This window comes from Oryctolagus cuniculus, chromosome X (genome assembly GCF_051225735.1).
Source record: "Oryctolagus cuniculus isolate XC-2025 breed Fujian yellow rabbit chromosome X, ASM5122573v1, whole genome shotgun sequence".
In the NCBI taxonomy this organism is placed as follows: Eukaryota; Metazoa; Chordata; class Mammalia; order Lagomorpha; family Leporidae; genus Oryctolagus; species Oryctolagus cuniculus.
The window spans coordinates 69256330-69281424 of NC_142888.1; the positions used below are offsets into that span (position 1 = coordinate 69256330).

At 41.2% G+C, this 25095-nt stretch overlaps 1 pseudogene across 1 annotated transcript; it reads left to right on the forward strand.

Annotated features, from left to right (window-relative positions):
• Positions 1-3358: 3358 nt before the first annotated feature.
• On the forward strand, positions 3359-5611 carry LOC100343344 (nuclear receptor coactivator 4 pseudogene; annotated as a pseudogene). The gene has a single exon (XR_016227584.1). The product of XR_016227584.1 is annotated as a nuclear receptor coactivator 4 pseudogene (transcript).
• The last annotated feature ends 19484 nt before the right edge of the window (positions 5612-25095 follow it).

Sequence of the window (25095 nt, forward strand, 5' to 3'; positions counted from 1 at the left end):
CCATGAATTGAGGCAAAATAAACAAGGGGGTGCAGATCACTCTTTTATTTGCTGAATTCAATTTCCTTGGGTATTTTTTTTTTTTTTACTATTTATCACTAGCTTATTGCAGTATGTCATTTTCTAATCTGCCATCTTGGAATCTCCAACAACACATCAAAAGATCATTCAGCTGGACCAACTGGGATTTATCCCTGTTTTGCAGGGATGGTTCAACATTTGCAAATCAATCAATGTGATACATCACATTAATAAATTGAAGAACAAATATCATATAGTTATCTCAGTAGATGCAGAGAAAGCATTTGATAAAATAGAACATCCTTTCATGATGAAAATCTTAAGCAAACTGATATAGAAGGAACATTACCCAACACAATCAAGGCAATTTATGACAAACCCACCACCAGCATCCTATTGAATGGGGAAAAACTGGAAGCATTCCCACTAAGATCCATACAAGGATGCCCATTCTCACTATTGCTATTTAATATAATTCTGGAAGTTTTGTCCAAAGCAATTAGGTGAGAAAAAGAAATCAAAGGGATACAAATTGGAAAGTAGAAAATCAAACTATCACTTTTTACAAAAGACATGACCCTATATATAGGGGATCCAAAAGACTCCATCAAAAGACTATTGGAGCTCAGAAAAGTGTTTGGTAAAATTACAGGATATAAAATCAACACACAAAAATCAATAGCCTTTTTATACACAGATAATGTAATGGCTGAGAAAGAACATCTAAGATCAATCCCATTCACAATAGCTGCAAAATAATTAAGTACCTTGGAATAAATTTAACCGAGGACATCAAAGATCTCTACAATGAGAATTACATAACATTAAAGAGAGAAATAGAAAAAGACACAAAAAAGTGGAAAACTCTGCCATGTTCATGGATTGGAATAATCAATATTGGCAAAATGTCAATATTACCAAAAGAAATTTACAGATTCATTTCTATGGCTATCAAAAAACCAAGAATATTCTTCTCAGATATAGAACGAAATGATGCTGAACACAAGAGACCCTGAATAGCTAAAGCAATCTTATACAACAAAAAACAAAGCCAGAGGAATCGCGATACCTGATTTCAAGACATACTATAGGGTAGCTATTTTTAAAAGAACCTGGTACTGGCAAAAAAACAGACATGTAGACCAATGGAACAGAAGAGAAACCCCAGAAATCAGTCCATATGCATCTACAACATACTTTTCTTTGACAAAGGAGCTAAAATCAATCCCTGGAGCAAGGACAGTCTCTTCAACAAATGCCGCTGGGGAAACTGGATCTCTGCACTTAGAAGTATGAAACTAGACCCAAACCTTACACTTTACACAAAAAGCCACTCAAGGCCGGCGCCGCTGCTCACTAGGCTAATCCTCCGCCTAGCGGCGCTGGCACACCGGGTTCTAGTCCCGGTCGGGGCGCCGGATTCTGTCCCGGTTGCCCCTCTTCCAGGCCAGCCCTCTGCTGTGGCCAGCGAGTGCAGTGGAGGATGGCCCAGGTGCTTGGGCCCTGCACCCCATGGGAGACCAGGAAAAGCACCTGGCTCCTGGCTCCTGCCATTGGATCAGCGCGGTGCGCTGGCCGCAGCGCGCCGGCCATGGCGGCCATTGGAGGGTGAACCAACGGCAAAAGGAAGACCTTTCTCTCTGTCTCTCTCTCTCTCTCACTGTCCACTCTGCCTGTCAAAAAAAAAAAAGCCACTCAAAATGAATCAAAGACCTAAATCTATGACCTGATACCATGAAATTACTAGAGAACATTGGGGAAACTCTTCAAGACATTGGCATAGGTAAAGACTTCTTGGAAAAGATGCCAGAAACACAGGCAATCAACGCTAGAACTGACAAATTGCATTACATCAAGCTGAGAAGCTTCTAAACTGAAAAAGAAACACTCAACAAAGTGAAGAGACAACAGACAGAATGGGAGAAATTACTTACAAACTATGCAACTGACAAAGGATAATATTCAGATTATATAAAGAGCTCAAGAAACTCAGCAACAACAAAATAAACAACCCAATTAAGAAATGGGCAAAGAACTTTCACAGGCATTTTTCAAAAGAGGAAATTCAAATGGCCAACAGGCACTTGAAAAAATGCTCAAGATCACTAGCCATCGAGAAATGCAAATCAAAACCAATGAGGTTTCACCTCATTCCAGCTAGAATGGCTCTCATACAAAAATCAACAAATAACTAATGCTGGAGAAGATGTGAGGAAAAAGGTACCCTAATCCACTGCTGGTAAGAGTGTAAATTGGTACAGCCACTGTGAAAGACAGCATGGAGATACCTCAGAAATCTGAATATAGACCTACCATATGACCCTGCCATCTCACTCCTGGGAATTTACCCAACCAAAAGAAATCAGCATCTAAAAGAAAAGTCTGTACACCCATGTCCATTGCAGCTCAATTCACAGTAGCTAAGCTATAGGATCAACCCAGATATCCATCAACTGTTGACTGGATAAAGAAAATATTGTTTATATAACACTATGGAATACTATTCAGCTGTATAAAAAAAGAAATCCTGTATTTTGCAACAAGTTGGACACAAATGGAAACCATTATACTTAGTGAAATAAACCAATCCCAAAGACAGATATCATATGTTTACCCTGATCCAAGGTAACTAATAGAGTACCTAAAATGTAGTATTTAGGGATGAAATGAACATTTTGAGATTCAATGATTGTTTACTGCCCTTGTCTCTTCTGTTGAGGAACAGTGTTTTTTTTTTTTCTTTTTTTTTCATACTATTTGTTGAACTCTTTTACTTAATGTAGGGTTAACTATATGATCATTAAGTAAACTGATCTTTGCAAGATTTAAGAAAACAAATCTTTGCAAAAATTAAGAGTGGGAATGAGAGAGGGAGGAAGAAGAAGGGTTGGAGCTTGGGTGGAAGGTAGAGTAAGGGGAGAAGTATCACTATGTTCCTAAAACTGTATATATGAAATACATGAGACTTGTACACTTTAAATAAAATTTCAAAAAAAAAAAAAAAAAGAAGCAGGGCCTGATAGCAGGTCAATAAGCTTCCTGTAAGTGGTTGGCATCCTTTGACCTCTAGGACTACTTGGACCTAATATGAGTCAGTACTTCTAGATGTTGTCCTAGGGTATGCTTTGGGAGCCTCTGTTACTCAGAAGGTAGTAGTAGCCATAGGTTAAAGACAGCCAGATCAACCACAGGCTACTGTGTCCATTTGTTCGGAAAAATAGGCTACTGGTTGTAAGATGGGACTGAACCTTTGAGTAAGGACACCTGATGCTATCCCTTATCCCTCATGGATATAAATAAATCTTTGGGGCACAGGGTAAAAGTCAATCAAGTCTCTGTCAACCCAAGCTCCCGTCGGATCCCCTAAAAAGGCGCTCGCAGCTGGAACAGTGAGCAGAATGAATACCCCACAGGACCAGAGTGGCTGCTCCAGTAATAGAGAACCCCTTTTGAGGTGCAGTGATGCATGGAGGGACCTGGAACTTGCTATTGGTGGCGTTCTCCGAGCTGAACAGCAAATTAAAGAGAACTTGCACGAGGTCAAGGCTCAGATCCACAGTTGCATCAGCCGTCACCTGGAATGTCTTCGAAGCCGCGAGGTGTGGCTGTATGAACAGGTAGACCTCATCTATCAGCTTAAAGAGGAGACGCTTCAGCAGCAGGCCCAACAGCTGTATTGGTTACTGGGCCAGTTCAATTGTCTCATTCATCAGCTGGAGTGCACCCAAAACAAAGATCTAGCCAATCAAGTCTCCGTGTGTCTGGAAAGACTGGGCAGTTTGACCCTTAAGCCTGAAGATTCGACTGTCCTGCTTTTTGAAGCAGACACAAGCGCCCTGCGCCAGAACATCACTTCTTTTGGGTCGCTCAAGACCATGCAAATACCTGAGCACCTGATGGCTCATGCTAGTTCATCAAACGCTGGGTCTCTCCTGGAGAACAGAGGCCACATCCCAATGCCAGAGCAGAAGGCCGCATCCCGCACCACAGCTGTCCCTCTCAGTGACTGGCTCCTTGGAAGCAAACCTGCTGGTGGCTGTTAAGTTCCTTACATACCCAGCACCAACCTCCAGGACTGGCTTAGCCAAAAGCAGACCACGGAGAACAGTCAGACGCCCGCCAGAGCCTGCCATTCCTTCAGTAACGTCTGGGGCGACGTGAAGGGCTTAGAAAACTGGCTCCTCAAGAGTCTGCAGGAAATCCCCGAGAAGCCAAGTTTCCAAAAGTGCCACAGCCTTCCTGCTGGCAGCGCCGTCTCCGCGGAAGTCGGAAAGGTGGAAGATGGGGAGCTGCTTGGTCCGGAGGAGATGGACCTGTCTGACTGGCTGCTGACTCCCCAGGCATCGCCCACGCTGCAGAAGCCTGAGAGTGGCAGCTGGGAAGCCAGCGAGAAGGCGAAGCGCTTGGTCCAGGTCTTCCAGCAGCCCTACAGTGTGAATGATTGGCTTGCCAAGCCCGACTCCTGTTCCAACTGTGGGGGCAACCAGCCCAAAGGCGTGGAGATTGAAAACCTGGGCAGCCTCAAGTGCCTGAACGACCATCTGGAGGCCAAGAAGCCTTTGTCCACCCCCAGCGTGATCACGGAGGATTGGCTCATCCAGAAGCGTCAGGACCCGTATAAAGTGGAAGAGGTGTGCAGAGCCAACGAGCCCTGCACAAGCTTCGCAGAGTGCGTGTGTGAGGAGAATTGTGAGAAGGAGGCGCTGTGTCAGTGGCTTCTGAAGAAGGAAGGAAAGGATAAGAATGGGATGCCTGTGGAGCTCAAGGCCGCCCCTGCCCCTGGGGCCTGTAAAGGTTCCCTGAGCATGTGGCTCTGCCCATCCAGAAAGGAGGCGGCACAGGCTACCGCACCAAAGGCCGTGGCTCCGTCCAGAGTCACCGGTTCCTTCCAAGTCATAAAGAACAGAGTGGCTCATGAGGCCCTCCCGCAGAGAGCCTGGTACCGCAGACCGGCCTGGCCAACAAAAGCTTACAAACCCCGCGGCCACGTCTTGCTGTCCCTTTAATGCTGCCGACTGGGTCATGCCCAGAAAGAAGACAGGTGACCTCAGCCAGCTAGCCTCTGGGGAGGATAAGTGGCTCCTGCGGAAGAAGAAGCAGGAAGTCTTATTTACTTCACCCCTGAGGGAGGAGCGACCCTTCAGCCCAGACCGTTATGGCCTCCCAGCAGTCTGTGATCTCTTTGCCTGTATGCAGCTTAAAGTTGACAAGGAAAAGTGGCTGTATCAAACTCCTCTGCAGATGTGAAGGAATGGACGGCTCCGCAAGCAGCTTCTCTGCAGACTGTCACACACCCATGCGCTGAGTGACTGCAGCTTGCCAAATCACTTCTCGGTCTGAACTGTCAGCTTAGTTCATTTCCTGCCTAATTTTGAACTAGCGAAGACAAACAAGTCATCAGACTCCACGTTCCCTTGTAAAAGACAAGGCTGTTGGTCGATGCTGAGACGATGCCGCTCCTTCTTACAGGATTGACTCACCCCCACACTGGAGCGGCAGCGCTGGTGGATAGGCCCGCACAAGCTTCCTTGGCTGCTTAGCTTGGGTTGTCACGAGCAGTACATTAAAACCCTGTCACTGGCAAATGAGACCTTTCTGGAATCAACTGTGTTGATGTGTTCTAAAGCTAGCGACCTTCCCTGCCCTGTGGGTTTTCTTCTATTAATGGCCTCAAATAATGAGCCTTGCTAATATGGTGGGTTTTTATCTCACCAAAAAAAAAAAAAAAAAGTCAATCAAATGATCTGAAGGACAGGTAAAAATTTCTTACCTTTGGCCATCTAGTGACAATAGAGGAAGTTGTAGCTAGTATCCCTAAGAGTTGCCTCAGATCTCAATAAACAGCTCAAGTACCCAGTAACAATTCAGTTTCCCTACTTGCAATGTCAAGGGTTATCTGAGTTCTTCCAAGGTGATGGTGAATCACAAGAGGGAGCCACTGGGCAGCTTGGGCCCCATCAGTCCTTGGATCTTCCAGTCATCAGTGATGAAAGAGTCTCCACTTCTCCTTGGAGTCAAGAACAACTCTCTTTCCAATGGCCTTCACATTTCCAAAAAAGGTACAGTGGATTGGAGTCAGTAGCTGATGAGCTGGTGGCTCTAGGCTGGGCTTTGCCCTAGGTTCCTGGTTTTTGGGAAGGGTGACCCTGAGGTAGCCCAGTACCCAAGGTGGTAACTGACAAGTGGGCCTTTTGTGAACTCCTTTTCCAAAGTCTCTGTTCTGTCTCTATTGTTAAATACCTGGGAAGCCATTCTGTAAGTCTTGCTAGGAAATCTGAAGTCCTGCAGCTGCATTTTGCAGCTTTTGCCTCATGTCTGGAACTGACTAAATGATTAAATGTATGGTCATAAGGATCTGTCTTCCAGGGGAGGTGGGATCTGTGGTGTACATTCTATAGGCATCTTTAAGGTGGCAGAGTTTTTTATTTTTGTCTTGGGTAACCCCTATCACCTTATTGCAATTTTCAGGCTTACTGTATATTTTTTATTCCTTCTATTAGGCAAGTTATCATGTAGTTGTGATGTGCCTTAACTCTAGAACCTATCTGATAATTCCAGTCAGGATCATTGCCAGAGATAGCATCTCCATTTGTTCTATAGGTAATGTGAACTAGATTTAAAACAACTAGGGGGGCGGCGCCGTGGCTCACTTGGTTAATCCCCTGCCTGCAGCACCGGCATCCCATATGGCTGCCAGGTTCTAGTCCCGGTTGCTCTTCTTCCAGTCCAGCTCTCTTCTGTGGCCTGGGAAATCAGTGGAGGATGGCCCAAGTGCTTGGTCCCCTGCACCCGCATGGGAGACTGGGAAGAAGCTCCTGGTTCCTGGCTTCGGGTGGGCGCAGCTCTGGCCGTTGCGGCGATTTGGGGAGTGAACCAACGGAATGAAGACCTTTCTCTCTACTCTCTCTCTCTCTCTCACTGTAACTATACCTGTCAAATAAATAAAAAATAATAAAAAATAAATAAAACAACTAGGGAAATATACAGGATTTTGGATGTTATCACTATAAAGTAATGCTAAATGCTTGAAAAAATTAATAGTATATTCAACTACTTGAACATTATACAATGTATACATGTAACTAATCATCAAATAGTACCCCATGAATGTATACAATTTTATATGTATGTTAAAATGTGTAGTTAAAATAATTTAGTGTTTAATTATGTTCATTTACTCGAAAGGCTGAGTGAAGTGGGCACAGGAAGAGAGGTGGATCTTCTTCCTCTGATTCATTCTCCAAATGCCTCTAATAGCCAACGCTCGGCCAGGTCAAAGCCAGGAATCAGGCACTCCATCTAGATCTCCCATGTGGGTGTCAGGGATCTAAGCATTTGAACTATCATCTGATGCCTCCCAGGATGCATTATCAGGAAGCTGAATCAGAAGTGAAGACACCCTGATATGAGACGTGAGAGTCCCAAGTGGCAGTTTAACTCATTATACCACAATCTCCATCCCTAAAATATTAAGAAGTAGATATGGAGTCTCCATCCTCTTTAGTCGTAGTGATTATATGTGGTTTCTCATTAGTACCATAACAGTAAGATAACAATTATTTGCCTATACTGCCAGGTGAGGTAAAACAAAGAGCCACTTTCATAAATTTCTCATGAAACTGGTTTGGGTCCATAGAAAATGGCCAAACTTTGTTGTACATTGTGCCAAATAAGACATAAAGAATGCCACATAAACCAAAATCATCCCACTGTCTCCATCTGCAGTGTCTCTTTTGGGGTAAATCATGGGTGATGGGAGCTAATAGGGATCTCTACTTCTGGTGCTGATGGGACTAGGACACTCTGCTAGTGAAGGTAAAGGGGGAGTACAGGGTAAGGACTATGGCAGTTGAAGAGCTGAAGTAACTGGTACTTAAGTTAAGCTAGGAGGTATAGGGGTGGGGTTTTGTGGGAAGAGGAAGGTGTTTCAGGTCTAAAGATTGTATTAAAGGAAAATGGCAAAGGTAATCTTGGTTCTTGTCTCACGTGGAGGAAGAATTTCCACATGGACAGGACAGTGAACAAAGCAAGATTTATTTAAGTCAGAAACCTCGTGCTGCAGCAGTCATGAGGAGGCTCCCAAAGAAGAAAACCTGAGAAACTTCTCAAAGTGGAATATTTTAACTATAATCCAGGGGAGCATAATAAGAGCTAATAAGCAATCAGAGGGCAGGGACAAAACCCATCAGAAGGCAGAAATTATAATCCTATCTAGCCTATTCACAAATAAACAAAACAACAAACAGGAAAGCCATCAGAAGGGTGGGATAAGTAAATCACTCTGTCTCTCTCACCCTCTCTAGCTCTGACTTTCAAATAAGAAGTAAATCTTTTTTTTAAAAAAATCAAGCAACATAAAAAGAATTATACATCATTAGTAATCGGAATCTGTCTCAGGGACGCCAGGTTAATTTAACATCAGAAAATGAATTAATACAGTATAACATATCAAGAGAATAAAAAAATCACACAATCATCCCAAAGGGTGTAATAAAAGCATTGATAAAAAAATCCCAACATATCTATATGAAAGAAAAAACAAAATGTATTATATCAGTGCAATGGAATATTATTTTTCTCATAAAAAGAATTCTGTGCAAATGATGAAACTAATAAAGGATTAATATCCAGCATATATAAAGAGCTTAAGAAACTCAACAACAACAAAACAAAAAACACAGTTAAGACATAGGCAAAGGACTTAAACAGGCATTTTATGAAAGAGGAAATCCAAATGGCCAAGAGACAGTTGAAAAAATGCTCAGGATCACTAGCCATCAGGGAAATGCAAATAAAAATCACAATGAAATCTCATCTCACCCCCATTAGAATGGTTTTCATACAGAAAACAAAAAGCAATAAATGCCGGTGAGGATGTAGAAGAAAAGGTACCCTAATCCACTGTTGTTGTAAATGTAAATTAATACAGCCATTGTGGTAAACAATATGGAGATTCCACAGAGATCTGAAATGTGAACTACCAAATGACACAGCCATCCAACTACTGGGAATTCATCCAAAGGAAATGAAATCAGTGTATGAAAAAGTTACCTGTACCTCCATGTTTATTGAAGCACAATTCACAATAGCTAAGATATGGAATCAACCCAGATGTGTATCAACAGATGACTGATAAAGAATATGTGATACACACACACACACACACACACACTATGGAACACTACTCAGCCTTAAAAAATGGAATCCTGTTTTTCACAAAAAAACTGGATGCTACTGAGAATCATTATACTTAGTGAAAGAAACGAGCCCCAAAAGACAAATATCTTAAGTTTTTTCTGATCTTTGGTAACTAATTGTAATTTATATGAGCAAACCTGACATTTTGAGATTTGAATATACTTTTTTTCAACTTTCATTTAAAAAATATAAATTTCCAAAGTACAACTTTTGAATTCTAGCAGCTTTTCTCCCCATAACCTCCCTCCCATCCACAACCATCCCGTCTCCCACTCCCTCTCCCATCCCATTCTTCATCAAGATTCATTTTCAATTATCTTTATATACAGAAGATCAACTTAGTATATACTAAGAAAAGATTTCAACAGACTGCACCCACAAAGACACACAAAGTATAGAGCACTGTTTGAGTAGTAGTTTCACAATTAATTCTCATAGTACAACACACTAAGGGCAGAAGTCCTACATGGCGGGGGGGGGGGCAGGTGCATAATGTTGAGTTAACAATTGACACTCTTATTTATGACATCAGCAATCACCCAAGGCTCTTGTCATGAGCTGCCAAGGCCATGGAAGCCTAGTGAGTTCACCAACTCTGATCTTATTCTGACAAGGCCATATGCAAAGTGGAAGTTCTCTCCTCCCTCCAGAGAAAGGTACCTCCTTCTTTGATGGCCCATTCTTTCCGCTCAGATCTCACTCACAGAGATCTTTCATCTAGGTCATTTTTTTTCTTTGCCACAATGTCTTGGCTTTCCATGCCTGCAAAACTCTCATGGGCTTTTTAGCCAGATCCCAATGACTTAAGGGCAGATTCTGAGGCCAGAGTGCTGTTCCAGGCTTTTGCCATTCTATGAGTCTGCTGTGTATCCTGCTTCCCATGTAGGATCATTCTCTCCTTTTTAATTCTATCAATTATTTGGAAGTTTTAGCCAGAGCCATCAGGCAAGAAAAAGAAATTGAAGGGATAAAAATTTGGAAGGAAAATGTCAATCTATCCCTCTTTGCAGATGATATGATTCTTTATTTAGGGGAACCAAAGTACTCTACTAAGAGACTATTGGAATTCATAGGAAACTTTGGCAAAGTAGCAGGATATAAAATCAATGCACAAAAATCAACAGCCTTTGTATACAAGACAATGCAATGGCTGAAAAAGATCTTATAAGATCAATCCCATTCACAATAGCTATAAAAACAATCAAATACCTTGGAATAAACTTAACCAAGGATGTCAAAGAAAGAAATAGAAGAAATAGAAGAGGATACCAAAAAATGGAAAAATCTTCCATGCTCATGGATTGGAAGAATCAACATCATCAAAATGTCCATTCCCCAAAAGCAATTTATAGATTCAATGCGATACCAGTCAAGATACCAAAGACATTCTTCTCAGATCTAGAAAAAATGATGCTGAAATTCATATGGAGACGCAGGAGACCTCGAATAGCTAAAGCAATCTTGTACAACAAAAACAAAGCTGGAGGCACCACAATACCAGATTTCAGGACATACTACAGGGCAGTTGTAATCACAACAGCATGATACTGGTACAGAAACAGATGGATAGACCAATGGAACAGAATAGAAACACCAGAAATCATCCAAACATCTACAGCCAACTTTTATTTGATCAAGGATCTAAAACCAATTCCAGAAGCAAAGACAGCCTATTCAACAAATTGTGCTGGGAAAACTGGATCTCCACATGCCAAAGCATGAAGCAAGACCTCTACCTACACCTTACACAAGAATTCACTCAATGTGGATTAAAGATCTAAATCTACGACCTGACACCATCAAATTATTAGAGAACATTGGAGAAGCCCTACAAGATATATGCACAGGCTAAGTCTTCCTTGAGAAGACCCCAGAGTCAAAGGCAGTCCAAGCCAAAAGTAACAATTGGGATTACATCAAATTGAGAAGTTTCTGTACATCAAAAAAACAGTCAGGAAAGTGAGGAGCCAACTGGCAGAATGGGAAAAAATATTTGCAAACTATGCAACAGATAAAGGATTAATAACCAGAATCTACAATGAGATCAAGAAGCTCCACAACAACAAAACAACCCATTTAAGAGATGGGCCAAGGACCCAAATAGATAGTTTTCAAAAGAGGAAATCCAAATGGCCAACAGGCACATGAAAAAATGTTCAGGATCATTAGCCATCAGGAAAATGCAAATCAAAACACAATGAGGTTTCACCCTGGTTAGAATGGCTCACATTCAGAAATCAACTAACAACAGATGCTGGCAAGGATGTGGGGAAAAAGGGACACTAACCCACTGTTGGTGGGAATGCAAACTGGTTAAGCCACTATGGAAGTCAGTCTGGAGATTCCTCAGAAACCTGAATATAGCCCTACTGTTCGACCCAGCCATCCCACTCCTTGGAATTTACCCAAAGGAAATTAAATTGGCAAATAAAGAACTGTCTGCACATCATTGTTTATTGCAGCTCAATTCACAATAGCTAAGAACTAGAATCAACCTAAATGCCCATCAACAGAAGACCGGATAAAGACATTATGGGATATGTACTCTATAGATTATACAGCAGTAAAAAATGAAATCTGGTCATTTGCAACAAAATGGAGGAATCTGGAAAACATCATGCTGAGTGAAATAAGCCAGCCCCAATGGGAAAAATATCATATGGTCTCCCTGATCGGTGACAACTAACTGAGCACCTAAAAGGAAACCTGTTGAAGTGAAGTGGACACTATGAGAAACAATGACTTGATCAGCCCTTTTCCTGACTGTCAAGGAACAACTTACTACATTATTCCTTTTAGTATTTTTTGTTCTACTTAATACCATTGGCTGAACTCTTTACTTAACACACAATTATTCTTAGGTGTTTAAATATAACTGAAAAGTTATCTCTGTTGAATATGAGTGGGAATAAGAGAGGGAGCAGATGTACAGTTTGGCACATGCTCACTTGGACTTACCCCTAATGGTGGAGGCAGAAACATGCCAGGGGATTCCAATTCAATCCCATCAAGGTGGCGTGTACCAATGCCATCTTACTTGTTAAAGTGATCAGTTTAAGTTAATAATTGATCAAAAAGGGATTAAGTATCAAAGGGATTACATAAATAAGACCAGTGTCTGCAAATAATTGATAAAATTAAAAAGGAGAGAATGATCCTACATGGGAAGCAGGATACACAGCAGACTCATAGAATGGCAAAAGCTTGGAACAGCACTCTGGCCTCAGAATCTGCCCTTAAGTCATTGGGATCTGGCTAAAAAGCCCATGAGAGTTTTGCAGGCATGGAAAGCCAAGACATTGTGGCAAAGAAAAAAAATGACCTAGATGAAAGATCTCTGTGAGTGAGATCTGAGCGGAAAGAATGGGCCATCAAAGAAGGAGGTACCTTTCTCTGGAGGGAGGAGAGAACTTCCACTTTGCATATGGCCTTGTCAGAATAAGATCAGAGTTGGTGAACTCACTAGGCTTCCATGGCCTTGGCAGCTCATGACAAGAGCCTTGGGTGATTGCTGATGTCATAAATAAGAGTGTCAATTGTTAACTCAACATTATGCACCTGCCCCCCCCCCCCCGCCATGTAGGACTTCTGCCCTTAGTGTGTTGTACTATGAGAATTAATTGTGAAACTACTACTCAAACAGTGCTCTATACTTTGTGTGTCTTTGTGGGTGCAGTCTGTTGAAATCTTTTCTTAGTATATACTAAGTTGATCTTCTGTATATAAAGATAATTGAAAATGAATCTTGATGAAGAATGGGATGGGAGAGGGAGTGGGAGACGGGATGGTTGTGGATGGGAGGGAGGTTATGGGGAGAAAAGCTGCTAGAATTCAAAAGTTGTACTTTGGAAATTTATATTTTTTAAATGAAAGTTGAAAAGAAAAAAACTGAATGATATTCCACAACATATCTACACCACATATAACTATGGATGCATCTGTTGATGGACACTTAGGTTGATTTCGTAACCTAGTTATTGTGAAATGTTATAATGAACATAGGAGTGAAACATGTCCTTGACAAAGAGTTTTCAAATATTCTTGGTGGATAACTAGAAGCGGGCTTCCTAGATAATACAGTAATTCTGTTTTTGTTTGTTTCAGGAACATTAATGAAGTTTTCCACAGCAGTTCTGTTCATTTATATTCCCATCAACAGTGTACAAGTGCTCCCTTTACTCTGCATCATCACTTACACTTATTATATTTCACCTTTTTGATAATAGTCATTCTAAAAGGTGTGATGTGTTTTTTTTCATTGTGGTTTTAATTTGCAATTCCCTAGTGATTAGTAATATTAGGTAATTTTTCATGTATCTTTTGTCTATTTATATATCTTGTTTTGAGAAATATCTATTCAAGTCTCTTACCCATTTTAAAACCAGATTTTTTGTTTTCATTCTATATATTTATTCTAGTTGCTTATATATTTTGTGTATTAACCATTTATCTGATGTGTGCTTGAAAATATTTTCTCCCAATCCTTAGATTTTGTCTTCATTCTGTTGTTTCCATTGTCGTGACAAATATTTTTATTTTGATAAAATTTTTTATTTTTATTCTTGTTTCCTATGCTTTTGGGTCAAATAATAAAAAAAACCAGTGCCCAGATCAATGTCATGTAGTTCCTTCCATGTATTTTCTTCCAGTAGTTTTAGAGTTTCAGGTCAACTCTTTCATCTATTTTTAGTTAATTTTTGTATACATTGTAGGATGAGGATCTAATTTCATTCTTCTGTACATAGACATCCAATTTTCACAGAACACTACTTACTAAATAAGCCATCATTTCTACATTGTGTGTTCTTGGCACCATTGTAAAAAATCAGTTGAACGTAAATGTATGAGTTTATTTATGGCATTTTCACTTGTTACTGTATCTGTTTATATGCCAGTAACATGCTGTTTTATGCATAATTACTTTATGGAAATAGGGATGCCAGAAAATTTGTTCTTTTTGTTCAGTATTTTTCTACTATTAGGCTTCTTTCTAGCTCCACATGAATTAAAGGATTACTTTTTCTATTCAAGAAAAATGATACTGGAATTTTGATACAAATTTCATTGAATTTTCAGATAGCTTTAGATAATATTGTCGCTCCCCCTCTTCGTGGAGGAACGACACAGGACCCTGAGCTGCTCCCTCGTCTGCTCGGCCCTCCCCGGGTTCGCTGCTGGTTCTTCCCGGGTTGGCTACTATCCCCTCCACCTCCGTGGAAGGGCAGTTCCCCCTGGCCGCATTCCCCACTTCCGCAGGGGAGCGGCACACCGCCGGCCGGCTCTCTGGGGGCTGCACGGGTTCCCTTAGATGTTCCCCATAGATGTTCCTGGTGCATGCCGTCTCTCTCCTCCTTTATAGTCCTCCTCCGCCAATCCCAACTCGGCTGCCCACACGCCGAGTACGCTGCTCTCCTCCAATCAGTAGCAAGTCCTACAGTTAATTGGTTGAACTGGAGGCAGCTGTGCGGAAGCTGTTTACTTCTCTCCCAGCGCCATATTGTGGGAGAGCAGATGCATAGAATAAGTCTTAATTCCAGTAACAGTCTAGTCCGGTTTGCTCCCCACAGATCCCCCTTTCTTTTTATTTTTTTGGCGTTGATACGCGCCTGTCTTCGGTGTCCCGCAGCACACACTCTGCTCTACTTGCTAGAGTTGCCACAGGCTCTTACAAGTCCTATCCATCAGGCAAACCGAATCCGGGTCCTCTCTTCGCCATGTTATGAGGAGGTTTTTAGGCGCTGATGCGTGCCTGTGTTCGGTGCCCTGCAGCGCATGCTCTGCTCTGCTAGAACTGCCTGCAGGTGTTTACAAAACCTATCAGGCAAACCGAATCCAAGCCTTCTCATTGCCTTATTGTGGGGGAGACTTATTAGTGTTGGTTCGTGCCTATCTTCGGTGACCTGCAGCTCATACTCTGGTCGAGCTTTGCTGGCGCTTACCGCCTTAAATCAGGCAGACCGAATCCAAGCCTCCTAATTGTTGCATTGTGGGGAAGCTTTACTGATGTTAATTCGTGCCTGTCTTCGGTGACCTGCGGCTAGCCGCCCAGGTGCTCATCGCCTCACTAATCGGGCAGACCGAATCCAAGCCTTCTAATTGGCATGTTGAGGGGAGGCCTTATTTTTCTCTATTTCTCTATCTCTGGGCATTCCTACCTCTCCCATTTCACTTCTATCTTCCAGCATTCCCATTTCTCTTTTACTTCACTTCCAAACTTCTGTTTCTCTTATCCCTGCGGCTTTCCGGCACCTCGCCCCGCCGGCGGGTTCCCGGCTCTGCGCCGCTTCAGCCCGCGCGCCTCTCTCATCTGCGCAGCTTCCCGGCTTTGCGCGGCTCGGGTTCGCGCGCTCCGCGGTCTCCATGCTTAACCCTTTCGCGTCTGAACCACGGCCTACGCCAGCGTTCCCTATCTATTCACGCCCCGTGCTCTCTCTGCACGCGGCGGCTTCCGCGAGTAACACAGCGTGTAGCTTACGTGTCCGCCACTAGCATTCAATCTAAGTTCCCCGGGCTAGCCTGGCGAATTCAACCCAGCGTACGTCTCCGCCCCACGATCTGGCTTCCCGTCCTTTGCTCCCCGGGCTAATCAGACGGATCCCAATCTGGCTTGCGTCTCAGCTTCTGGTTTCAACTTTTCGCCCCCTATTCCCGGGCTAACTTGAGAATCCCAAAGTGGCTTTCGTTTCCGCCTTGGCCTGCCCCCCACGGCTTCAATTTCCCTAACATTTTTCTCTACCTGGTATGTTTCCCCAAACTTTCCTCCAACGATACTCCTCCCTCATTTCTCCTGGCCTCTCCCCACAGTCCGCGTCCGAGTCTGTTTGTTCTAGCTTTCACTTTCGCTTTCGACCTTAGAGATTTCTCCCAGCTTCCCCCCGTAGTCCGTATCTGAGTCTATGCCTAGGCTTTCAACAGCTTCCTCCGGCACCTCTTTCGTCCGGCTTTTCCCTAGGCTGTTTGCTAGTCCGTGTCCGAGTCTGTTTGTTCTAGCTTTCACTTTCGCTTTCGACCTTAGAGATTTCTCCCAGCTTCCCCCCGTAGTCCGTATCTGAGTCTATGCCTAGGCTTTCAATAGCTTCTTCCGGCTCCTTTTTCGTCCGGCTTTTCCCTAGGCTGTTTCGAGTCTATGCCTAGGCTTTCAATAGCTTCTTCCGGCTCCTTTTTCGTCCGGCTTTTCCCTAGGCTGTTTGCTAGTTTCTCTCTCCGATATTTTCCCTAGTTCTTCCCGTTTCTTCCCTCCTAAGTTTCCTATCCGTCCTAGGTTTCCTATCCGAGTCAGGTTTCCTATCCGAGTCACGGCACCATTATGTCGCTCCCCCTCTTCGTGGAGGAACGACACAGGACCCTGAGCTGCTCCCTCGTCTGCTCGGCCCTCCCCGGGTTCGCTGCTGGTTCTTCCCGGGTTGGCTACTATCCCCTCCACCTCCGTGGAAGGGCAGTTCCCCCTGGCCGCATTCCCCACTTCCGCAGGGGAGCGGCACACCGCCGGCCGGCTCTCTGGGGGCTGCACGGGTTCCCTTAGATGTTCCCCATAGATGTTCCTGGTGCATGCCGTCTCTCTCCTCCTTTATAGTCCTCCTCCGCCAATCCCAACTCGGCTGCCCACACGCCGAGTACGCTGCTCTCCTCCAATCAGTAGCAAGTCCTACAGTTAATTGGTTGAACTGGAGGCAGCTGTGCGGAAGCTGTTTACTTCTCTCCCAGCGCCATATTGTGGGAGAGCAGATGCATAGAATAAGTCTTAATTCCAGTAACAGTCTAGTCCGGTTTGCTCCCCACAAATATAAATGTTTTCATATTGTTTTTCAATCCGTAAGAACATGTTAATTTTCCATTTATTTGTGTTTTCTTCAATTTAGTTTCCAGTATGCAGATCTTTCTGTCCCCTTGGTTAAATTTACACCCAAGTATTTTATCTGTATTTCTGTTGTTACTGTAAATGGCATTTGTTTCTTAATCTCTTTTTTAGATAGTTTGTTATTAGTATATAGAAATGCTACTGAGTGTTGTATGTTGATTTTTATTCTAAAACTCCTGGCAGGGTAAAGCCAGCAGCCCAGATGTCCATTTCTGCAGTACTGTACTAGCTTAGAAGAGGGGCGACCTGGTCAAAGAGATAATCCTTTGAACACAGTTTTTCCCAATCAGTTGTGTCAGCCACACTCCCAAGTTCTGGGATATTCATAAAGATAGTCTTGATGGCCGGCGCTGTGGCTCACTTGGCTAATCCTCAGCCTGCGGTGCCAGCACCCCAGCTTCTAGTTCCGAATGGGGTGCTGGATTCTGTCCCGGTTGCTCTTCTTCCAGTCCAGCTCTCTGCTGTGGCCCGGGAAGGCAGTGGAGAATGGCCCAAGTGCTTGGGCCCTGCACCTGCATGGGAGACCAGGAGGAAGCGCCTGGCTCCTGGCTTCAGATTGGCGCAGAGCGCCGGCCATGCCTGCAATTTAGGGGGTGAACCAACGAAAAGAAGACCTTTCTCTCTGTCTGTCTCTCTCTCTCTCTCTCTCTCTCACTGTCTAACTCTGCCTGTCAAAAAAAAAAAAAAAGAAAAGAAAAGATAGTCTTGATATAGATGACTGCTAGTTTGATTTCTGAGATGAGTGGGGTGGAGCTGGAGAACTTTTATTTAGGATATCTTGCTGTCAGTCTGTTTATTCAGCACATCCATTTTATGGCATATCTCATTTTTTAAAATTTATTTGACAGGTAGAGTAGACAGTGAGAGAGAGAGAGAGAAAGAGAGAGAGAGAGAGAGAAAGGTCTTCCTTCCATTGTTTCACTCCCCAAATGACCACCATGGCTGGCACTGCGCTGAGCCAAAGCCAAGAGCAAGGCGCTTCTTCTCGGTCTCCCATGTGGGTGCAGGGGCCTAAGCACCTGGGCCATCCTCTACTGACCTCTCGGGCCACAGCAGAGAGCTGGATTCAAAGAGGAGCAGTCAGGTCTTGAACCAGTACCCATATGGGATGCTGGTGCTGCAGGCAGAGGATTAACCAAGTGAGCCACAGCGCCAGCCCCTGGCATATCTCATAATTCCTTTCCTTATTAAGGCTGAAAATATTCCATTGTATGTATATTATTTTGTATATACAATCATAAGCCTATGGACATTTGGATTCTTTTCCTCATTTTAGTTATTGTGAATAGTGTTCTTATATGAATTTTTTGTAAATACGTGTTGACGGCATTGATTTCAATGCTTTTGAGTATATACCCAGAAATGGAATTGCTTGATCATGTGGTAATGCTGTATTTACATTTTTGAGGAATGCCATGCTATCTTTCATGGCAGTTCCATCATTTTACATTGCCATCAATAATGCACAAGGATTACAATTTCTCCACATCACCCACAACACTTCTCATCTTTATCTTTTTAAAATGATCATCCTAATGTAAGTGAAGTAGTATCTCATCATATTTTGACTTTGATATCCCTAATAGTCATTGATGTTGAAAGCATTTTCATGTGCTTACTTGCCATTTTGTGTATGTTCTTCAGAGAAATGCTTGTTCAAGTCCTTTGCCCAGATAATCAGATTATTTTTCATTATTAAATTTATTGATTCTTTACAAATTTTGGATAGTCATGGCTTATTATATATACATATATATATATTTGCAAATATTTTTCCCACTCTGTAGGTTGCCTTTTCACTTTGTTAATAGTGTAGTTTGATGCTGAAGTTTTTCATTCTAATGGAGTGAAAAACATAATTTTTCTTTGTTATCATTTCTTTTGATTTCATAATCAGGGAATCAATGGCAAATATATGTCATGAAGTATTTCCCTTGTTTTATTCCTAAACTATTATAATTTTGGCTTTTACAGTTTGACCCTTGGTCCATTTTGGATTAATTTCTATATGCCATGCTAGATAATGGTCCAACACAATTCTTTTGCATGTGGATACCCAGTTGCTCAAATACTATTTTTTGAAAAGGCTGTTCTTTCCTATTTAATACTGTTATCACAAGTGTAAAAAAATCATTTGATCATACATGAGGTTTATTTCTTGGCTTTCTTATCTGTCTGCCGTTATGCCAGCACTGGTATTTTGATTACTGGAGGTTTGAAATCAGGAAGTTTGAGATCTCAAACTGTATTCTTTCCCAAGATTGTTTAGGCTATTCAGCATCCCTTGAGACTGCACACTAATTTTTGATAGATTTTTCTATTTTTTTTAAATACTTGGAATTCAAATATATAGATAACTTTTGATAGAATGGACATTTTAGTAATACTTTTCAATCCATGAAAATAGATATTTTTAAATTTTGTTGTCTTTTCCTTAATTTATTTCAGCAATGTTTTATGTTTTTCAATGTTTTATGTTTTTCACTGTGCAAGTGTTTTTCTTATTTAAATTAATTCTTGGTGGCTGGTGCACTCTGGCATAGCTGGTGAAGCTGCCACCTGTGGTGCTGACATCCCATGTGGTGCCAATTCAAGTCCCAGCTGTTCCACCTCCCTTCCAGCTCTCTGCTATGGAAGTGGAAGACGGCCCAAGTGCTTCGCCCCTGCATTCACATGAGAGATCTGGAGGAAGCTCCTGCCTCCTGGCTCCTGGCTCCTAGCTTCAGTTTCAGCCATTTGGGGAGTGAACCAGTGGATGGAAGACACCCCCCCCACCTCTGCCTCTCTGTAACTCTGCCTTTCAAATAAATAAAATAAAATAAAAATAAATTAATTCTTAGTATTTATTCTTTGTTGCTATTATAAATAGAATTGTTTCCTCAATTTTCTTTTCAATTATTTATTTTAATATATAAAAAATTAAATGATTTCTGTATGTTGATTTTGTATCCTGAAAGTTTGCTAAATTCTTGTTCAACAGCTTTTCATGGAATCTTTGGGGTCTTTTAAGATCATGCCATTTGTAAGCAGATAACTTTACTTTTTCTTCTCCAACTTAGAAGTTCTATTTCTTGACTAGTTGATCTCACTAGAATTGCTATTTTACCATTTTAAATACAAATGACAAAAATGTACATCCTTATTTCATTGCTGATTTTAGAGAAATTTTTGATCCTTGAGTATGATATTGGTTGTGCATTTTTCATATAGAGATTTTTTGTATTCTTATTTTTTTCCATTTTTTTTATCAGACATGGGTATTAAAATTTTGTAGAATATTAGGGCCCATGTTGTGGCACAGCAGGTTAAATTGCCTCTTTTGATGTGAGCATCCCATATCAGAGTGTCAGTTCAAGTCCTGATTTCTCTGCATCAATTAATCTGATCATGGGGCTTTTTTTCCCCCTTCAGTCTTCCAATCAAATATGATACACTTCTTTTCATATGTTGAGACATTACTGCATTTCAGTAATAAATGCTACTTGGTCATGATGTATAAAAATTTTAACATGCTGATAATTCATTTGCCTGGTATTTTTGAGACTTTAAACCAATATTTATAAAATATATTGGTTTGTAATTTTATTTTTTGTAGTGTCTGTTTATCTCTGTATTGGGGGTAATGTTGGCTTTGTATAATGAATTTGGAAACATCTCTCATCTTCAGTTTTTTTTGGAGAAGTCTGAGAAAGTTTGGTGCTATTTCCTCTTCAAATGTATAGTAAAATTTGTCAGTGAAGGCATCTGCTCCCAGGCTTTTCTTTGTTGGAAAGTTCTTGATTGTTAATTCAATCTCTTTAGTATTTATAAGTCCATTTTGTGATTTGTTTTCTCTATGTCTTATGGGTTTTTGACCCTCTTGAAAGAATAAAAAACTTTACCCAAGGTCACTTAGCTTCTAAATGGCAAAATTGGAAATCAAATCCATCAATGTGACTTTGCAAAGCTCATCCGGATTACATAGTTGTATATCTTTAAAGGATTTTTATTTCTTAAAGTTCCTTTACTTATTTTTTATTTAAAAGGAGAGTTATCATCCATCCACTGGTTCACTTCCCAAATACCTCAAACTGCTGTTGCTAGGCCAGACTGGAACCAGGAACCAGGAACACCATCCAGGTTTCCTATGGGTGACAGGGACCCAAGTACTTGAGTCATCTACCATCATTCAGGATGGACGTTAGCAAGAAACTGGATTGAAAGTGGAAGTGGAGCTTGATCCCAGGTACTCTTGGAGATGCAGTCATTACAAATGATGGATTAAGGAATTTGGAAAACATAATGCTGAGTGAAATAAGCCAGTCCCAAAAGGGACAAATACCACATGTTCTCCCTGATAAGTGACAACTAACTGAGCACCAAAAAGGAAACCTGTTAAAGTGAAATGAACACTATGAGAAACGGTGACTTGATCAGCCCTCGCCCTGACTGTTGATGAACAACTTAATATGTTATCACTCTTAGTATTTTTTGTTTGTTTGTTCTACTTAATACTTTTGGTTGAATACTGTAATCAATACACAGTTATTCTTAAGTGTTGAAACTTAACTGAAAAGTGATCGCTGTTAAATATAAGAGTGGGAATAAGAGAGGGAAGAGATGTGCAATTCGGGACATGCTCAAGATGACTTACCTCAAACGGTAGAGTTAGAAACATACCAGGGGATTCCAATTCAATCCCATCAAGGTGGCATGTACCAATGCCATCTAATTAGTCCCATTGATCAATTTCTGTTCACAATTGATCATAATGATAGGACTAAGAGTCAAAGGGATCACATAAACAAGACTAGTGTCTGCAAATACTAACCGATAGAATAAAAAATGGAGAGAACGATCCAACATGGGAAGTGAGATACACAGCAGACCCATAGAATGGCAGATGTCCTAAACAGCACTCTGGCCTCAGAATCAGCCCTTAAGGCATGCGGATTCGGCTGAAAAGCCCATGAGAGTATTTCAGGCATGGAAAGCCAAGACACTCTGGGTGGAAAAAAAAAACTAAATGAAATATCTCCGCGAGTGAGATCCCAGTGGAAATAACGGGTCATCAAAGAAGGAGGTACCTTTCTCTGAAGGGAGGAGAGAACTTCCACTTTGACCATGGCCTTGTCTAAATATGATCAGAGTCGGTGAACTCAAAAGGCTTCCATAGCCTTGGCAACTCATGACAAGAGCCTAGGGTGATTACTGATGCCATAAACAAGAGTGTCAATTTGTTAAGTCAACAACAGGAGTCACTGTGCACTTACTCCTCATGTAGGATCTCTGTCCTTAGTGTGCTGTACATTGAGATCTAATGCTATAACTAGTACTCAAACAGTATTTTTCACTTTATGTTTCTGTGTGGGAGCAAACTGTTGAAATCTTTACTTAATGTATGCTAAACTGATCTTCTGTATATAAAGAGAAATGAAAATGAATCTTGAAGTGAATGGAAGGAGAGAGGGAGTGGGAAAGGAGAGGGATGCGGGTGGGAGGGACGTTATGGGGGGAAGCCATTGTAATCCATAAGCTGTACTTTTGAAATTTATAATCATTAAATAAAAGTTTAAAAAGAGATTAAAAAAAAGAAAAAAAAAGAAACTAAGCTGCATATGATACACTATTTGGAAGAAGAAAGGAGGAGGTGGAGCAGCCATTTCAATAATCATTTTCATGAATTCAAAAAAAAAAAAAAACAAATGATGGCTTAATCCCCTGATCCACAATGTCCACCCCTAAGGGTCTTTTAAATGTTACTTCTTAGTTGTGATTCTTTGGGTTTGTTCTGGATTCCATTATGGTATTCTTACAAATCTCTCCACATGCTAGTATGCTGAAAAATGTACATGAGCTGGTACAATTGCTATCTCAAAACAACTAGTTTAGACAATGTCATTTCTTGAAGGGAAATCTTCTGGTTTATAGTGAATAAGATGGGCATATTACCTGATAATATACAAAGTGATCCCTACATGCCAAGTATTTGCATAGAGAACAATAACATGTGTTTCTGATGTTTTTTCCACTTTGTTAGTTACAATGTTTTCCTGAAATTTTAACTTATTATATGCAATTAATAAATATCATCGGCAGTGCCTACTTTATCACTGCATCACTTCTCAAACTGGACATTTACTAATCCTCATTCACATGGTCACTATTTCCAAATAACTCCTGGAGTACATTTGCAAGAGACACAGATGTTGATGGTAGTTAATATGGCAGAAAGCATTGTGTTCTGTGTGATATTTACATGTTTTTTTCTTTCTTCCAGTATTCTATTTGGGTTTAATTTCATCACCTGCAAAATGGAATCTAGGCATAATGATTTTCAAAAAGATAACAATCTAAAACAAATAAATAAGTAAAATACATTGGTAAATATATTTATTCATTACCTATTTAGAAAAAAAGAGTGCAGTAGAATTCCTCAAGTCATATTTCTATATTTATTGCTGCTAGTTCTTTTCTCCTATTGTCTTTCTTTTTGTTAAAGCTTTATTTATTTATTTGAAAGGCAGAGTTACAGAGAGGATAAAGGGGAGAGAGAGAGAGAGATAGATCTTCCACCCACTGGTTCACTCCACAGATGGCCACAATGTTCACTTCCCAAATAGCCACAATGGCAGGAGCTAGGAAGATCCAAAGTCAGGAGCCAGAAGCTCCTTCCAGGTCTCCCACGTAAGTGCGGTGGCCTAAGCACTTTGGCCATCTTCTGTTACTTTCCCAGGCACATTAGCAGGGAGCTGGATTGAAGTGGAACAGCCAGGACTGGAATGGGTGCCCATACTCACTACACCACAAAGCCAGCCCCCAACTATTGTCTCTTAAATCTACTCCAATAAAACCTTTTCCCACCTTCCCTGCAAGTCTCCTTTGCATAAGTCACACACATCTGGGATATTCCTGACAATAACTGGACATAATAAAAGTACCAAATCTGGGACATTCCTGCCTTAATTGGAACATCTCTAATGGGTAATATTTGTTTTGGCACTTGGTATCATTGTGGTTGGAATCTTTTCAGAGATGCACTGCGGTCTGAGATGATTTCAGTTATCCTTTCTTCCTTTCCTGCTTTCCTTGCCGTTGGGCCAAATTGCAGTCTGAATGTTTGCCCTGCTTACTACTCATGTCATTTATTTCTGCATTCACAGGCAATTTCTAAAGTAAGTATCTTACAATTCTTATGCCATCTAAAAATATCATTTGACCTGAATTGACACCATGTATCTTTCACATAGGAATTACATTCTCATCACTTAGTCATTCAAACCAGAAAACTTTAGATTATTCCTATGCATTTTTGAACTGCACATTCTGTAATCATTTAACTAAAAATCCCAATAATTCACTCTCTTCAATATTTCTAGACCACTGCTCTCCATTTCCACTCATAAGGTCTATGTTAGAGTCTCTTTACTTCATATATAACTTTCCAAGTCACTAAAGTTGATTGCCCTGACTCTTGGCTAATCACAATATCAATTATAGTAATAGATAACATAAATCGGGCACTTACTGTATGTAACAGTGTGTATTAGTGATAAAAAAATGAAATCCAGTCATTTGCAACAAAATGGATGAATCTAGGAAACATCATACTTAGTGAAATAAGCCAGTCCCAAAGGGACAAATACCATATGTTCTCCCTTATCTGTGATAACTAATAGAGCACTTAAAAGGCAATCTGAAGAAGTGAAATTGACACTTTGAGAAGCAATGACTTGAATAACCCTTGTCTTGACTGTTGAGGAACAGTTTTTTTTTTTTTTTAATGGATAATGGGACTAAGAATGGGAGAGGGAGGAGGAGGTGGGGAGGGGAGTGGGTGGGGGAGGGCGGGTATGGCAGGAAGGATCACTATATTCCTGAAGTTGTACTTATGAAATTTGTACTCATTAAATAAAAGGTTTCCTTGGCGGGGAAAAAGAGTCTGTGTTAAGAATGTTGTGAATTAATTATTTTAATTAATTTCTTTATTCTATAATTTTCATTATATTCTTTATTCTAGTGACAGAGAGGGAAGGAGG